This window comes from Cricetulus griseus, chromosome 10 (assembly GCF_003668045.3).
Source record: "Cricetulus griseus strain 17A/GY chromosome 10, alternate assembly CriGri-PICRH-1.0, whole genome shotgun sequence".
Taxonomy (NCBI): Eukaryota; Metazoa; Chordata; class Mammalia; order Rodentia; family Cricetidae; genus Cricetulus; species Cricetulus griseus.
This window is the reverse complement of record NC_048603.1, coordinates 1,268,047-1,285,716: the sequence shown is the minus strand read 5'-3', so window position 1 is coordinate 1,285,716 and position 17,670 is coordinate 1,268,047.

The following is a 17,670-nucleotide window of genomic DNA, read 5'->3' as shown; positions in this document are numbered from 1 at the left end:
CAATCCCTTCTCCCTCTCCCTCCCCTCCTCACCAACCCTTCCCCCCAACCCTCCACCTGCCCCCCACCCCATCCACTCTCCTCTCCCAAGGCAGGATAGGGCCCTTGGCGGGGGGGGGGGGGGGGGGGGTTCCCCAAAGTCCACCACATCAAACTGGGCCGGGTCTAGGCCCTCTCCGATGTGTCCAGGCCAAGAGTGCATCCCTTCATGTGGGATGGATGGGCTCTCAAAATCCCTTCTTTTGTTTTTGTTTTTGTTTATTTTTTTATTAGTTCAAGTTAGGGAACAAGCTTGTTTCACATGTAAATCCCTTCTCCCTTCTCCCTCTCCCTCCCCTCACCCCCATCCCTCCTCCCTTAACCCCAAATTACTACCCACCCCATCCACCCACCACTCCCCAGGCAGGGTAGGGCCCTCAACAGGGGCTCTGCAAAGTCCATCAAATCTTCCTGTGCTGGGCCTGGGCCCTTCCCCATGTGTCCAGGGCCAGAGTGCATCTCTTCACATGGGATGGGCTCTCAAAGTCCCTTCTTACACCAGGGAAAAATACTCGTCCACTACCAGAGGCTCCCTGGAGTGCAGAGGCCTCCTTATTGACATCCATGTTCAGGGGTCTGGATCAGTCTTGTACTGGCCTCCCAGACAGCATCTGGGGTCGATGTGCTCCCCCTTGTTCAGGCCAACTGTTTCTGTGGGTTTCTCCAACCTGATACAGACCCCTTCGTTCTTCATTCCTCCCTCTCTTCAACTAAATTCCAGATTTCAGCTCAGTGTATATCTGTGGATGTCTGTCTCTGCTTCCATCAGCCACTGGATGAGGACTCTAGGATGGCATAAAGAGAAGTCATCAATCTCATTTTAGGGGAAGGGCTTTTAGGTTATCCTCTCTACCATTGCCTAGATTGTCAGATCGTGTCATCCTTGTAGGTCTCCGGAGATCTCCCTAGTTCCAGATCTCTTCTCGGACCTATAGTGGCTCCCTCTAATATGGTATCTCTCATCCTGCTCTCTCTCCTCTATTCTTTCCCCAACTCAATATTTCTGCTCCTCTATTTCCTCTCCTCTACTCCTCTTCTGCTCTTATTGTGGCAGCTCCCTCTCCCCTACCCTCATGCTCCCAATTAGCTCAGGAGTTCATGCCACTTCCCATTCCTGGGGTCCATTTATCCCTTAGAGTCCTTCATGCGCTCTCCCTTGTTGAGGCCAGCTGTTTCTGTGGGTTTCACCAGCCTGGTACTGACCCCTTTGATCTTCATTCCTCCCTCTCTGCAATTAGGTTCCAGAGTTCAGTTCAGTGTATATCTGTGGGTGTCTGCCTCTGCTTCCAGCAGCCACTGGATAAGGGCTCTAGGTAGGGGTCGGGCCCAACTTCATTTTCTAAAACAAAATAAATGCATATCTTCCCATGAAAACAATTAAAATGACCTCTACAATCCAGACTTTAGGTGAGTGACTTGGACACAGAGACCAGAATCCCAGAACGTGTGAGATGGCTTCATTTGTTCTTATTTGTTTTCCTAGCAGTTTTAGGCTTTCCTTTATTATTATATATATATATATATATATATATATATAATATATATATATTATGAGTCTTTTTTTCTGTATGGATGTGTATGTACCCCATGTATGCCTTGTGTCTTTGGAGGTTGTAAGATGATGTCAGATCTCCTGCAACTAGAATTACAGATGATTGTGAGCTGCTGTGGTTGCTCCTTTGGAAGAGCACCTAGTGCTTTTAACCACTGAACCATCTCTCCCGCCCTACAAATATTTTTAATTATACTATTACAGTTACTACTATGTTCTTAGAAATAAATATTAACTTCTTGGATCAAAGCCTTTATATTTTGTTAAATTTTGGGTTTCCTTTTCTTAAAAAAGAATTAGATATTGTTTTAACTTATTTTTTACTTTATATATCTTGAGTACTTTCACATATTATTAAAAACTTCTTAAAATATTAATTTTGTTTACTTAGTATTTTACCATTTGAATCATCCATAATTCATAAGGTAGTCAGATTATTCCTGGGATTTTTTTCAATAAAAATAAATGCTTCCTTAGGTATTTTCAGCAGCCTGCTTTGTTTGCACAGCTATTTCAATTAGATCACCCTTCACAGTCTCAGAATATAGAGATTTGTGATATGCACTGCTACATGCCTTCCTGGCTTGGAGTACCAAGCTTTGTGGACCAGTATTTTGTGCCAAGAGGACACATGAGATGGCCATTATGTACTCTCCAGAGAACAGGCCATAGGTCAGACATGATCCCAGTGATGGCTCAGGGACTGAGGAAGAAGCTATGCCAGCATGAGTCAGTCCTAACTAGTAGCATGGGGATGATGCTAGATTTCTGTCTGATTTGGTTAAGGACCCAAAGTCTGTGCTCTGAGCTTTCCCTGATCTTGGCAGAACCCATGTTTGGCATCAACACAACTAGCCTTTTGTTAGACTAGAAGTTGTCCAATTTATTTGACTATGATCTCTACCACTCCCTAGTTCTTCAAAGGCACCATCTGCCTGCAGCTTGTCATTGTAAACAGCTTTGTCATCTGGTGAGACTATCCATCATTATTTAAGGACTTCAGGAGGTAAAGTTTTGTTTATCTACTTACTGAAAATTTGCATTTTATAATTGAGCATTTATAGCCTTGGTCTGATTTTGCACTGAGATTATTATTTTTTGGATGGTGAGTGGGTACAGTGAACTTTATTGATGATATTCAAGAAAGTTAAGGCTCCCTAAGTTCCTCCCCTTTCTTTTGGGGTTTTGGGTTGGAAGCTGTGAGGGTACATGCTCCGTGTTGGGCACTGAGTTGGTATGAAAACTCGTCAGCAGATGAGGGCCTCTCTTTCTCTTGTACTCTTGCTGGAGAGGGTAGTCCAGGGCTTTTTACTCCTTGAAGGATATGCAGGTCATAAAGTTCACCACCACGACGCTGTAGCTGCATTCCTTGCCATAACAGGAAACTTTGCAAAGTTGTCACTGAGATCAATCAAAGGTGTGAAAAGTGGGCATCACTGTTAATGTAAAAGGAGCCAGGATGCCCATCACCTTCTTGATGGCAGCTTTTCCCTGGTAGCAGGTCAGATCCATGGTGGGCACATTGGGCATAGGCACTTGGGAGGCCATGCCAGTGAGCTTCTCGTTCAGCTCTAGCATGACTCTGCCCGCAGCCTTGGCAGCATCAGTGGATGCAGGGATGATGCTCTAGGCAGCCCCATGGCCATCATACCACAGCTTCCTAGAGGGACTATTCACAGTCTTCTTAATGGCATGCACTATGGTCATGAGTCCTTTGACAATGCCAAAGTTATCACTAATGACCTTGGCCAGGGAACCTAAGCAGCTGGTGGTACAGGAAGCATTGCTGACAATCTTGTGTGAGCTGTACTTCTTATGGGTCACATCCATCACAGACATGGGGCATCAACAGAAAGAGCACAGATGATGCTCCTTCAAGAGCTCCATTCTTCACGTGGGCCCCAACCTTCTCCACAGTGCTGAAGACACCGGTACACATCACAGCACACTCTGCTCCAGCATCACCCCTTATGATGGTGACAGAATTTCCCTCCTGGGAGATGGAGATGGTGTAGGGGAAGCTGTAGCCACGCCTTTTTAGGGGCTGGCTACAGGAGTACCTGAGGGCTTGTGAGGGCGTGGTCAGAGTGAGTAGGGGGACTGCGTTTTCGGTTTCGGTTTCTCTTTGCTTCTTGCTGTACAGACTACCACCGGCTGGCTGGTCCGCTCTGTAAGTAAGGCTTTTCCCTATTAAATACCCTTATATTTCTACCTGACTCCGTATTGGTAATTACCTACTATAAGATGGCCTTCCTTCCCATTGATGACAAGCTACCCATTTTCAGCCTTGACTGTGCTGTGGAACTTGCAGTGAGTAGAGTCATGCTGGAACATGTAGACCTTGTAGTGTGATAAGTGAAGAGGCTATTGATGGCAAGAATATCCACTTTGCCAGACTTGAATGCAGCCCTAGTAACCAAGCATCTAACATGGTCTGTTCACTCTGACTTTCACCATCCTGTCTCTGGGATGAGGCTGTTTGAGAAGATGCAGCTATCTCTGGAACAGGGAGGAGCAGAGAGCTGACAATATTCTAATTTATTTATTTATAAGAACTAATTATATATAGTACATATGCTTTTGCTTATTGTAAATATTGAAAATGTGTTTTGCCTCATGTATTTGCCCATTAACTGTAAAAACAATGGTATTTGGAAATTTAAATTTTTACATAACACTTTTTTTAAAAAAATATCCTATTATCTTTCTGCTTTTATAAACAGTAAGTGTTATCTCTTGATAACAGGTCTTGATTTTTATTTAAACTCCTTGAATTTTATTTGATTATGTATGAAACAAGTTCCTACCTAGACACATTTCCCCCAAATAATCTAGCTACTTCTATAATGTTGTGTAAAGTTTTATTGTTAATTGTTATATTGTGTTACTGTTCATTTGTGGGGTGTATGTGTATGTTTTTGTTCATTTGTGGTGTGTGTGAGTGTATGTGTGTATCTGTGAGTGTATTGTGTGTGTCTGTGTTTGAGCGTATATATCTGTGTGTGTGAGTATATGTGAGTGTGTATTTGTGTCTGTGAGTGAGTATATGTGTATGTGTTTCTGTGTGTCTGTGTGTGAGTGTATGTATGTGTATGTGTGCCTGTGTGTGTGTGTGTGAGTGTATGTGTGTGTGCCTGTGTGTGTCTATGTGTGACTGTGTATGTGTGTGTAGGTGCATGAGGAGGCCAGAAGAGGGCATCAGTTCTTCTGAAGCTGAAGCTAGCAACCACTATTTGCTACCACTTGCCACTTGCAGGTTAGGAAACAAAATTTGGTCTTCTGGAAGAGCAGGAAGCAAACACTCCCTACCTCTGAGCCATCTCTCCAACCCCTAGCTTCCAAATTCTACCCCTCTAGCCTCCATTCATTGGCCTTGGGGGAAGATCACAGATGGACGAATGTTTGCTGACAAGGCAGAAGTCATTAGAAAAGTGACCTCTTCGAGAGCACGTGTGTGAGAGAAATGAGATCCCACTTGCTTTTGTCGTGCAGAGCAATACTTAATGCACCACTGAATCTCTTCAGATGAACACTCTTCATGCTGCCTGAGTTCTCATTCATTCTAGATCATGAATGGTCATGGTCCTTATGCCCTTTATGCTGCCTAATATTATTTTTCCTGGTGTAGGATGTAATTTCTTTTCTTTTGTTTTAATTCTGACAATCACTCATGATACTCTTATCAAAGGAGGTAGATGGAATTGACTTCTCACTTCCCTTCTGCCCTGGAATAAAAGCCACACTTTCATGATAAATTGCACAGAGAAAAAGGCAGCAGGAGTTGCTTGTACCAAAATGAGAGTGGCTTTTGGCTTTGCTTCAGTGACTTTGTTCCACATTTCTTTCTGAACTCTCAGAGAAAAGTGATAATGAGAGCTTAATCTCTAGACTTGTGCCATCAGCTCTTTATTTTTCTTAGAATATTTTCAATCCTACAGAGCCTCGGTTTCAGCCACTCCACATAGCACTTTCATGATAGATCCTCCCTGGGGTGGAAATAATCAGAGGGTGAAATTCCAAGGTTTGTTATTTTTTTTTTTAGCTGTGATCTGGCGTAGTTTCATTATTTTTGAAAAGACTGGGGGTACAAAAAGAGTGCTTAGTGGGTAGCAGATGAAGAATGGAAGTAGTTCTTTCCTTCTCTGTGCTCATAGCTACCCTAGGGATACAATACTCAATACTTTTGAGATGCTGCTACACCGACCCTTCCATTTTTCTGAATTTCCCTCTCTTCCTCAGTGGAGAGATCTGACATAAGCATCATAGAACATACCAGACATTACCAAAGCTATGTGTATATTATTCCCAGGTATGGGGCTCAGAAGAAGAAAGGTTTCCTTCTGTAAATTATTCTTGGAGTACATATGAACCAGCATGGCCAGGATGGAGTACATATGGGCTAGTATGACTAGGGATGTGGTGAAGGCCAGCATCATTGCTCCATACTGCTCTTGAAACATTGAAACCATTTCCCCCAAAAGTCTTATAGAAATGACCCTTTTATTCATTATAGGAAACTTTTGTTATAGTTAATATCATATTTCTATATTTATCAAAGCAAAGCAACTGGACCTATTCTTGACTATGTTAATGCAAGGTCCTTTCTTTCCAGCATTTCTCTTGCTTTCTTCACCTGAGACAGCTATGGAGCTAAACATGGCTCCTTGCATGGCTTCTGATGAACAGCAGAGAATGTTTTTTAGCTGTTCTGTTTCTATTTTGTTCCATCTCAGCCACTAGGTAGCCCTGCTAAGGTCTAAGAGGCCCTTCACTTAACTCCAAGTAATCCTGTGACCAGCTCTGGTGATGCTCACATTGCTGTGGGGGTGTGCTTTGTTGATGCCATCTAGTACCATCAGACAATATTAGGGACTGTAGCTGTGTATAACAGACAAGTGTGGAGATGCTGCAGTGTGAGTGAAGTTCTCCAAGCCCTCCCACTTAGCATCCTGTGTCTTGCCAATGCTACTGAACTCCCCGAAGGAGCCCTGAGGGATACAAGGAAGATGTCTATGGATCTCAATTTAAACAATTACTCTGGGCATTCCTGATAGCATCCCTTCACATCTACACACATTTATTATGACATTATGGCCTGAGATGGTAAGAATAGCTAAGGAGGGACAGATGTAATACACATCTATTCACCTCCAGTGTCCTCTGTAATGGGTTCCGGTGTGTTATTTGAGAGACAAGAAGGATTTATTAAAGACATTCGCTTCCTAAATGACATCCTCAATGAATAAAGATGTCCTCTTTAGCACTTTACTTTTGCTTAACAGAGGCATATACCTTCAGGAGTGTGTTTCCCATGAATCAGGCTGCATTTATGAGCAATAGTGGGGATGTATAGAGAATTTACTACTTGCCAGACACTCTTCCAATCACATCTGAGACGGCATTTGCTTATATTTATTTGTGAATACTTAAGGTGGCTAAGAATTGTTTCTGTGTGCTTTGTAAAAAACCTTCTGAATATATACCACTAATACCAGCATGATTTTCCAGGTGAGGATGTTGAGGTACAAAAAAAGTGAAAAACCTTGCCCGGAGTCATACAGCTAGCCACTGGCAGAGAGAGAAGCTAGATAATGTGGCCCCACAGTAAAATTCTTTGCTTGTATACTATTCTATCTAATGGAACAATACAGTGTCTTCAGTCACTGTGTGTGTGTGTATTTAGTGTGTGTTTATGTGTGCTATAAATCTCCATTTTTACAGATAATAAAAGTGGAGTCCAGCACAGTTATTTGCTTAAAATAAAATTGCTTCCCAATGGCAGAAAAATGAATTCAAATCGACTTGTTTGGAATCTAGAGAGTATCTGAACAGCAGCTGAATCTTTAGAAGGCAAATTTGTGAGGTCACGTCATGGGTAAGAGATAAAATAGAGAAACCCCCTCACATCTTCTGTCTAACTTGATGAGTATGTCACATAATTGAATTAATTTCAATGTTTTGGGAACCTATATTAAATATTATCTTTTCATGGTTTGAATTAAAATGGCTCCCACCATAGCCTCAGAGGAAGTGGCATTTTTAGGAGCCATGCCTCCTAGGTGTGTCCTTATGAGAGAAAGTGTGTCACTGTCATTTGACGTCTCAAATGCTCAAGCCATGCCTAGTGTCTCACTCTTCCTCTTACCTGCCAATCCAGATGCAGCGTTCTCGGCTCCTTCTCCGGCATCATGTCTGCCTATGTGCCTCCATACTTCCGGCCCTGGTGATAATGGACCAAAGCTCCGAACCTGTAAGCCAGCCCCAATTAAATGTTTTCCTTTATAAGAGTTGCTGTGCTCAGGGCTGTCTCATCACAGCAATAGATCACTAGCAAAGATACCTTTATTTATAAATAATAATTAACATTAACAACATCTAACAATATGTTCCAGTTATTTACATGGTTTCTCTCTCTGTGTGTGTCTCTCTTTCTCTCTATCTAATACACACACACACACACACACACACACACACACACACACACACACACTTAAAATTAACTACTGCGCAAAGAGTGCACAAAAGAAAGCAAATATCAGAACCCACAGATCTGGATCACATCCTAGCAAATAGTTTTCTAGTCACCTTTCTCATTATGCTGTAAGCATGCATCTCATGCACAAATCATGTATTTTTAGGTAAATGTAATTCAACTATAACTACTATCAATAACCTGCTTTTATCTGTTCATTCCTTCACTCAAAATATCCACCAGAAGATTGACATTTCCAAAATGATATATTTGGAAGAATATACAGTGTGCATTTCCCTATTTTTGATAGGCAGAAAGCTCCATCATTTTGTGGGCAAGTCACTATACTAGTCAGTATAGGTGAAGCTGTTTTGCAGGAATCAACCCCCAAGACTCACTCAGTGGCTTACTCAATCACATCACTTCTTGCTTACATAGTTGGAGCAGGGAACAGTGTCCACTTACTTACCTGCTGCCTCCATTCTTAGGAGAGATTCTGGTCTCTGCAGCAGGGGAAGGTTGCTGGAGCATTGCACCAAGTCTTTCTTCTCCATCACTAGGTAAAGGAAATGACTGGCCTCTGTTGATATTGGTTTGGAGCTGGAATGAGACTATGCAGCTGTGAGCATTTAAGATAGAGGATGGGAAGCTATTGTTCTCTGAGAACATGTGAGCTTAGCTGTGGCACCAGCAACATGAGCATGAAACATGTTAGCCCCATAAGCACTACCTGTTCCCAAAGCACCACTTATTTAGGTCTTACAGGGAGCTGAGGTATCACTGATGATCAGGAAATTGAACTTTCTTGATTTTTTTAGGAAGAGCCTTTCCAACCCCTTCAAGTTCCCAGATGAGGTGTCAGGCTAAGCACAATTTTCCAGTATTGCTACTGGATGGTTTGTATTCTGACAGAACCTTGAATGACAAGGTGCCTACTTCTAAATTGCTTTCCAGAAAACACATCCCAGAGAAACAGCAATAGTAGCAGGCATAAGAGTGGCCTGTGGACCAAGAACTTCCAATTGTTCTCTCACTTCAACAAAGTAATACTTAAAATAGACAAAAATCAATGCTCTTTATGATTCTTTGGTTAAAGGTATTACTTGACATTATTTTCTGGTATTACTTGATATTTACTGGCAAACTTTCCTGATTTTTATGAATTGAGCACTCATGTCTTTGGTTGTTATGCCTACTCTTTTGACTACCAAAGCTTCCTAAAGATCCTCCTTTATAATATTATCTTTATTTGATATGTGATGTCCTTCTGGATATATGTTTCTCTTATTGGTCGAAGAATAAAACACTCATTGGCAGGGAGTATAGGTAGGGCTACAAGGAGAAGTCTGGGGAAAGGAGGCAAAGAGGAACTGCCAGGAAGATGCCATGCTATGGAAGGAGTAACATGCTGGATTAGGGGGAAGCCATGGCCCTATGGCAATACATAGTTTAATAGAAATTGGTTAATAATTAAGAGAGAGCTAGCCATTAAGAAGCCTAAGCCATTGGCCAAACAGTTTATAATTAATATAAGTCTTTGTGTGTTTATTTGGGACAAAGCAGTTGTGGGACCAGGCAGAAAAGAAACTCCATCAACACCTTTTTGTAATTTAAACTGAAAAGGCTGTTTACTAGTTATAATGTAGTATATTTTGGCAAAATGTCATTCGGTTGTATACAGCAACTCTATCACGAAATGGTTATCTGAGATTCTCATAAAGACGATGGAAAAGAGAAAATTGTTACTCTTCTAGCACTCGAGATAAAAGAATGTTCTAATGTAAAGAGTGTGCTACAATAGAATCTCTTGAATAAAAATAATCTCATGGCTTTATAATGATGCTTGTTTTCGCTTTGTTATTCATCCCTTTTGCATTCCGTCCTCTATTGGACCAGGGCTGTGTTAAATCAGACCCTTGCAATAGAAGAAAGGAATTTACTGAGGAAAGCAGAGGTTCATGCAATATTGTTCCTGAGAAACTAAGAGAACTAAGAATTAGCATTATAAAATCTATTATTTCCTTTTGAGCACAAGGAATGAAAAATGGCAGAAAGATTGGTCTCTAATTGGATAGAGCAAAAATAAAAATGGCTGTGGATATGTAACCTTAATTTGATTACAATTAAAACTGGAAGGGAAGGTAAATAATGTGGCATTGGTTTAGGCACAGAAAGAGAAATGAAGTTTATAAATGCCTTTGATGATTATCAGGTCCACATAACTTGTGTTTCAATAGATTCTGAGACAGTCAACATGTCTTTCCTGAGACAAACCTGAAGAAAGGCAAAAACAGTATATTATAATATGTTAGGGAAAAGAAGACTTCCTATTGCAGGTTCCCACCATTTCCTGACATCTGCTTGATTAATGAGAAGTACATGGAGATGAGACCAAAATTGTTTTAACTTTCCTGATTTGGAAGCCTGCCATTATTTTCAATTATGTATAGACTGTAGTCTGATACCTTAGGACAAGATCAGAAATACTAAATCTTTGCTAATGGGGCTTGATTATCGCCAGAGGTCAATGAGCAATGAAATTACACATTACAGGACATAAATGACTCTGTGGGCATAAACTAAGTTCTTGGGACATTTGATTAACTCTTTTCTTTCACTACAATATTGTTAAACTTTTACATACTTAACATAATTTTTATATGCATTTAAAATTTTACATATTAAATTTATATACATCTTAAATGTTTATTTTAAATATTAAATATTTTAAACATATTTTTTAATTTTATTTTTGAGATTCTAACCTTTCTATTTTCCTTTTCTTCCCTCCAAACTTTCCTGTATATCCCTCTCTGCTTTGTTCAAATTCATACCCTCCTTATTTTGTTAATTGTTCATATATATATATATATATATATATATATATATATTCATAGAACCTGTTGTTCAGTCCCTATGTTACTTGTATGTATGTTTTCAGGGATGACTATTTGGCACTGAACAAATTCTTGGTGTGCTCCTCTCCGGGGAAGATGACCCATCCTGCTCTCAGCTTTCCTCTGTTGCCTATAGGTCTTTGTGGAGAGTTGAGGCCTCATGGGCTTTTCCCTATCCATTTTGGTATATCCATTGGTGTAGTCCTTGTAGGCTAGTATGCTAATTATTTTATTCATTTTATATATTTTTTCATTTCTCAGGAAGGGCAAGGTATTATTGATTCCGGTATCCATAGGTCTATAAGTCACAGTTTGCTTGGAATGATGAGCTGACCCTCAGTGAAGAACAAGGATTAAATAAACACAAACCTAATAATATAAGAAGTGACGGCTTAAATCTCATACAGATAACAAAACCTACTGGCGTCTAATTTGGATTTGAGTACTCTGAAAATTATAATGAAATGTAAAAATTAAAGAAGAGCCTATTAGAAAGGGCACACTCACTAGAGCTGGGAGGAGATGGAGAGTGATACACACCGGAGAGTAGGGTTTCTTTTGGGGGAGTTAGTGGGCGAGTTAGAAAGGCTGGTACTTCCTAGATATATCCTCAGGTCAATTCCCAGCCCCATGGAGCTTCCAAATGTTTCTGGTGCCCTACGGCCCACTGTGGAGGTCTCATTCTGAGGGGAAGATGTCCCTGATATTTGTCCTTGTGGCAGTTAATACTCCAGACTTTCCTCAGATCTGTATTGTTCAAGCTGCTTTGAAGTATGGGAAATATATTTTATTAAAATCAATGTTAGCTGTAGGGGGAAACGCTGACCACGCCCACTTGGAGGCTGGCACAGGTGACGCTGACCACACACACTTGGGCGTGGTCAGAGTGATGTAGCAAGTCTTTAAATATGAGGGACACACGCATGTGGCTCTCTTGGTTCCCTCTCCTGCCTGGTTGTACAGGACTGGCTCCGTCACATGATTACTTTCCTAATGGTTTTCAAACTAGTTCTGACTCCATTGTGAGCCACATTAATTGCATTCCACATTAGTTAGCCCTAGTTTTCTTTTTAGTATTTACTGCATATTGATTTGAGAGAGAGCAGTAATACATGTATTTGTGTATTCCATATAGAGAATATCTTGTATGAAAACAACATTACAAAGTTTCAGAAGAAGCCAACTAATGCCCAAATGCCTGGTATCCAATTAAGTTTAGGGTTTGCATTGACCAAACTGAGAACCATGTTGATTCATGTTTGTTGCCTTTGAGATTGTTTCTGGACCATTGTGTATTTTGTTGTAGAATGTAAATACGTATTTGTGACAGTTAATGTTTATTGACTATTAAATATTTATACCATACAAATTTGTTCTCATGCATCTGTGGCAACTGGAAGGTCTTTTTGCATGAAAATCATAATGAAGACATTTTCAAATTATTTTAAATTTTGATGTCCCTGAATCCATATTTCAAAGTGAGGATAGCAACTGGTATCTTCAATTTCTTCAAGAATAGCACAATATTTTAGCCCTTTTTACTCTTCCTTTTGAATGTACCCAAAAGCAGAACTAAAGTTTCTTACTATTTGTCAATTAGAAAAAGTTCTCGGCATAGGCTTGGTGCTTCCTGATAGGAAAAACCTGACCTGAATGCTTCAGTTTGCCTTTTCTTTTTTAAAATTGTGTTTGTATTTGCTTGTATGTGTACATGAGCATGTGTGTTTGTGTGTGCATACGTGCATGCACGCATGTGTGTATCTGTGATGTGTTTTGGGAGGATACCCTAGTCAGCTGGGAGTCATCTGTTGTGGATTCTGGGAACCAAATTCTTGTTCTCTCCAAGAGCAGGATGCTCTCTTAACTGCTGAGCCATTTCTCTGACCCTTCCCACTTTGCTTAGTAGTAGAAAAACTTAAGAAATTGAAGCCATCTTAAGCAGACCGAATGATGTCCAGAAATATACTCCTGGAATGTGTGAAAATGCCATTATCTTGAAGAAAGACTGTTTGAAGATACAATTTAGTCAAGAGGAGAAGCACCCACCAACTCCTCTTCGAATTCACAGACCAGGTCAATCTACTTCTTTATTTTCATTGACTGTTAGGAACTAAAATGTTCCTGATTTCATAGAAACGCAGAGCACAGAGAGGAAGAATAAGTTCTGCTATATTAGTTATAATAATTGACCCAGACTGTCTAGGTATTATATATTAAAAATAACTGAGTAGGTTATTTATATGTTCATTTTATATATGTGCATAACAAGAGTTAAAGAGGCCCTGAATTTGAAAGAACATAGAAGAATACATTGCAGGGGTTGGAGAGAGAAAAGGGAAGGGGAAATGATTTAAATGATATTGTAATTTCAAAAAATAAGAAAATTATTAATAAACAAATATTTCATCAGAAAAAACATAACAAAGATGGAGCCTAGAACCATAGAGTACAGGTGTTGTAGAAATGAATTTCTCATGCTGTTCTTTCCTTTGCCAACTGTGATGACCCTGAATTTGAACCTGTAATTAACACTAACACATATCAAACAAAGGAAACTAAAGTGAGCGGAGGTGCTTGTGTCTCATCCCTAAAGATAGAATGTTACGTTAGTGTAGCTGTATCTTTCTACTTAGTTCTCTGAGCTCTTAGCTGTCAGGGTACTTTTCTTAAATTATGGCTTTAGGAAACAGTGATCACTCCCCCAAACTATTTCTAGAAAGAGAGATAATTGAGTCAGGACTATTGGAGAAATCTTGCTACTTGGAGGGTAAGTATTCGTGCAGTGTTAATGGAACAGCCACTGAATGTATGTGTGTGTACTCGACACAAAATGGGGAGAGTGTAAATCAAGAACTGAATTTGAAAATGTAGTTTCACTTTATATTTAAGTTTAAGTTGTTTGTGATTAGTAGTTACTATGACTGCAGATTTAGGAGTATGCTCCAAGAACAACACATAGTTTGCTTCCATCTAAACTAAGTAGGATGGGCAGTTTTCATTTTTGCAAATCTATATACGTTTTCATAGAAGCAATTTGTTGATCCTCATGGACTCTTGGATAGCTCTGTTATGGAGAACAGTCTTCATTTTGTTCTTGACTAGGCTGAGGGATTTGAAAGGGTTAGAACACAAGTCATTATGTGACTGTAACTGCTAGGATTCTGCACAAGTCTGGAAGATCGGGAGCTGCAGATTCAGGACACTGAGCTAATAGGGCTTAATTTACACTGCTGACTCCTGGCTTTGCCTTGATTTGACTCTAACTGTGCCCTGCTTATTATATTATATAGGATCTCACAGTTAAGAGACTTTCAGTATTAAAAAGACCTTGAACTTTTAATTGTTGAAAAAATGTAAGACTTGGAGACTTTTAGAAATTAGACTCTGCTTTATAATGTGGAATTAGCATGAAATCTTAAGGACAAGAAATGAGAAGGATATGGCTTAAGGCTTGTGTGCCAAAGTTGACACACGTGGAACTTGACACAAACCTAGACTTACCTGGAAAGAGGGATTCCTTCCTGAGGCATTGCCTTTATCAGATCGGCCTGTGGGCATGTGGGGGGTATTTTCTAGATTGCTTATTGATGTAGGAGAGCCCCGCCCTCTCTGAGTGGTACCACCACTTGAAAGGTCGGCCTGGGCTCTCTATAAGCAATTCTTGAAAAACAAGCCAGTAAGAAGTTTCCCCCCATTATCCCTGCCTCCAGATTCCTATTCTGAGTTCCTGTCCTGACTTCCCAATGATGCGTGGTGGTGTCCAACTATAAGCCAAACAAAGCCCTCAAGTTTCTTTGAGTCATGGTATTTACCATTAGCAAACTTGAACAGATACAATGGCAGTTGGCTATTAGAGATACCCCTGAGTAGGCATGGGGTACAGGCCTGACACCCCAGCTAGCCAGGAGGCTCAGGCAGGAAGACCACAAGTTCACAGCTTCTATGGATGACACAACAAGTTCAAGGTCATCCTGAAAGTGGGTTTGGAGATACAGCTCAGCTAGAGATATTTGCCAGGCATGTATGGAGCCCTGGTTCCCATCCATACATAGCAAGGAAGAAAAAAAAAAAACTCTCCTAAACTGAAATTTACTTACATCTGAGGTTTTTAATCAATATGCTATGAACCTATCTGATTTTGGAATCCTTTCAGATAACAGCTACATCATGTGTTTTACAACTAAAAGTTTCTTCACAGAGAATAAGGCACAACCTTTTCAAGGTTATAGTTTTTCAAATAAAAGAAAAATGCTGGTATTTAGAAAAACTGAAATTTTGGCCGTCAGGGAACTTCCTTATGTGTTTCTGGTTAAAGTGTACTTCCAAGCCCCTTTTTTTGTGTGGTTGGATGAGTGCATATGGCCATTCTGGTCAATGAGTCAGAATAAAACTACTTCAGTTGCTTTAGGCTGTGTTTAGGGAAACCATTTAAATGCCGGTGTAAGACACCAAGAGACCTGTTTTGCACGGTAATGGATGACATTTAATATGGTTCCCACTCCATCACCGGGAACATGGATGAATAAATCAGTTGAGATCATATTGTCACATGCAATGGACAGACAGCAGAAAACACATAGACCTTTATTTAATCTTTATGATCAGTAAACTGATATGCATCTAAATGGGTGGGGCTCTAAAGTTTAGTATTATAGATAGAAGGGAGCGGAGTGGAAAAGAGGAAGGAAACACAGAGAAAAGATGAATGATGCAAAACTGAGGCCAACTGTCAATGACATGCAGGGCATTGGATGGAGAGATCCAGAAACCCAGGAAACCCCATCAATCTGAAAATTTGTTGACCCATAGGAACTCCTTTCTAAACGCTGGACTAGATTTTATCTATATAATTGAAAGTGTGCTGAGTGTCAAATGACAGGGCTCAACCACTTCAGAACAATTTTTTTTCTTTGTTGAAGGGCCAGGCACAGTGGCTAAGATCCGTGATGACAGGCTACCGTTCTGATGCACTTTGTCTATTTTTTTCCCCCCAGTGGTCTTTTTGAGCAGCATCAGCATCTCATGTGTCTCAGGCTGGCCTTGAAGTCACTGTGTAGCTGAAGCTGCCCTCAAAATACCGAGCCTCCTACTTTCACCTCCTGGCATTTTAGAGAAGAACTTGAACAATAGAAAGAAGATAAATGGTTAGAGGTGAGATGCCGGCGGAGACACACACTTAATGCTATGTAATCCGGACTTTTTCATCCTGATGCTACGCTTTGGAGTTTCTGTTAACATCCCTCATATGAGGAGACCCAGCCGACTGAGGCAAAATGACAACATTTATCTCTTTCTATTAGGTACTACGTCATTCTTATTTCCTTCCATGCAAGTCACACAAATATATCCTTTCCAATAAGCAAATTAAAAAATATTTTCTCATTGCATTCAGTTCTGTGGTTTGGGATACATTCTTGGTAATTAGTTACCATAAGCAATTCTAGTGACTAATGGTATTATTAGTAGACTCTTATATAAAAACCATTCCATTGTACTTAGTATATGTATCAAAGACACACTGACTTCTACTTTCAAGAAAAGGAAGTGATCTCATAATTTGGAGGACATATAGTAAGGGCAGTGCTCATATTTGAAGTTAGGCACATCAATCCAGCAATTGACTGTGTTCTTAATACTCCCTGTGGTGGTCTGAAAAAAAGGTCCCCCCCCAATAGGGTCACAAGGAGTAGCACAGTTATGTTTGGCCTTGCTGGAGTAGGTGTGGCTTTGTTGGAGGAAGTATGTCACTTTGGGGTCTCGGAATCTGAAGGCAGGCTTAGTTGGCACACAGTCTCTTTCTGCTGCCTGTGGATCAAGACGGAGAACTCTCAATTGCTCTAGTATCGTATCTGCTTGCATGCCTCCACCCTTCCTGCCATGACAATCATGGACTAAACCTCTGTACTGTAAGCCAGCCCCAATTGAATGTTTTCTTTTATAAGAACTGCTGTGGTCACAGTGTCTTAACAATAAAATCCTAAGACACTGCCAATGTACTAATTTGTTATAGGGCCAATAGAAAATAATGCAACTTTCTCCTAGATTGTAGTTAGCTAAACATTCAACACCAATTAAAATAGAAAAAAAATTCTTGTATGTTAGTGTCAGGTGGATTCTCATATGGCCCATTATCATGAAAGGGTGTAATGTTGAGCTGTGTCTGACCAGGCAAAGGTAGCCTTACCTGAAAATGTCTGTTTCATATACCTTTCTCTGTTTCCTGAAAATATATCAACAGACAGATGGACTGTTTCCTTTGACTGACACTGGGAAATGAGGCTAACCCAAGCAAGTTTCCAGGTTCTTCAGTCTCTTACTCCTCACTTGTGTGTGTTTGGGCAGTTTGATTCAGCTCACATCAGTGATGATTGCGATCACATCTTTTTTCTCATTTCCTGGCATCAGAAAGCTCCCACTTTACTAATAGAATTCATAGACAGCCCAGGAAAATTTTTAGGGTTATGTGGTAAGTTGTTATGAAGTCCATTTAGCTAATTGGCATCTGCCATTCCCAGCATTCTCTCCTGTGTATCACTAGGCATTGTACTGAGCCGTAAACCAGTCTCCACACAAGATTGACAGGTGGAAGAGACATAGTTACTTATCCACTTGGTGTTCAGGATATTGGTACTATTTAGAAAGTGCTTTTTGTATGTAATTCCTGCAGATTTTCCTGCAACCACTGGCTCACCTTTAGGGCACGTGAACACT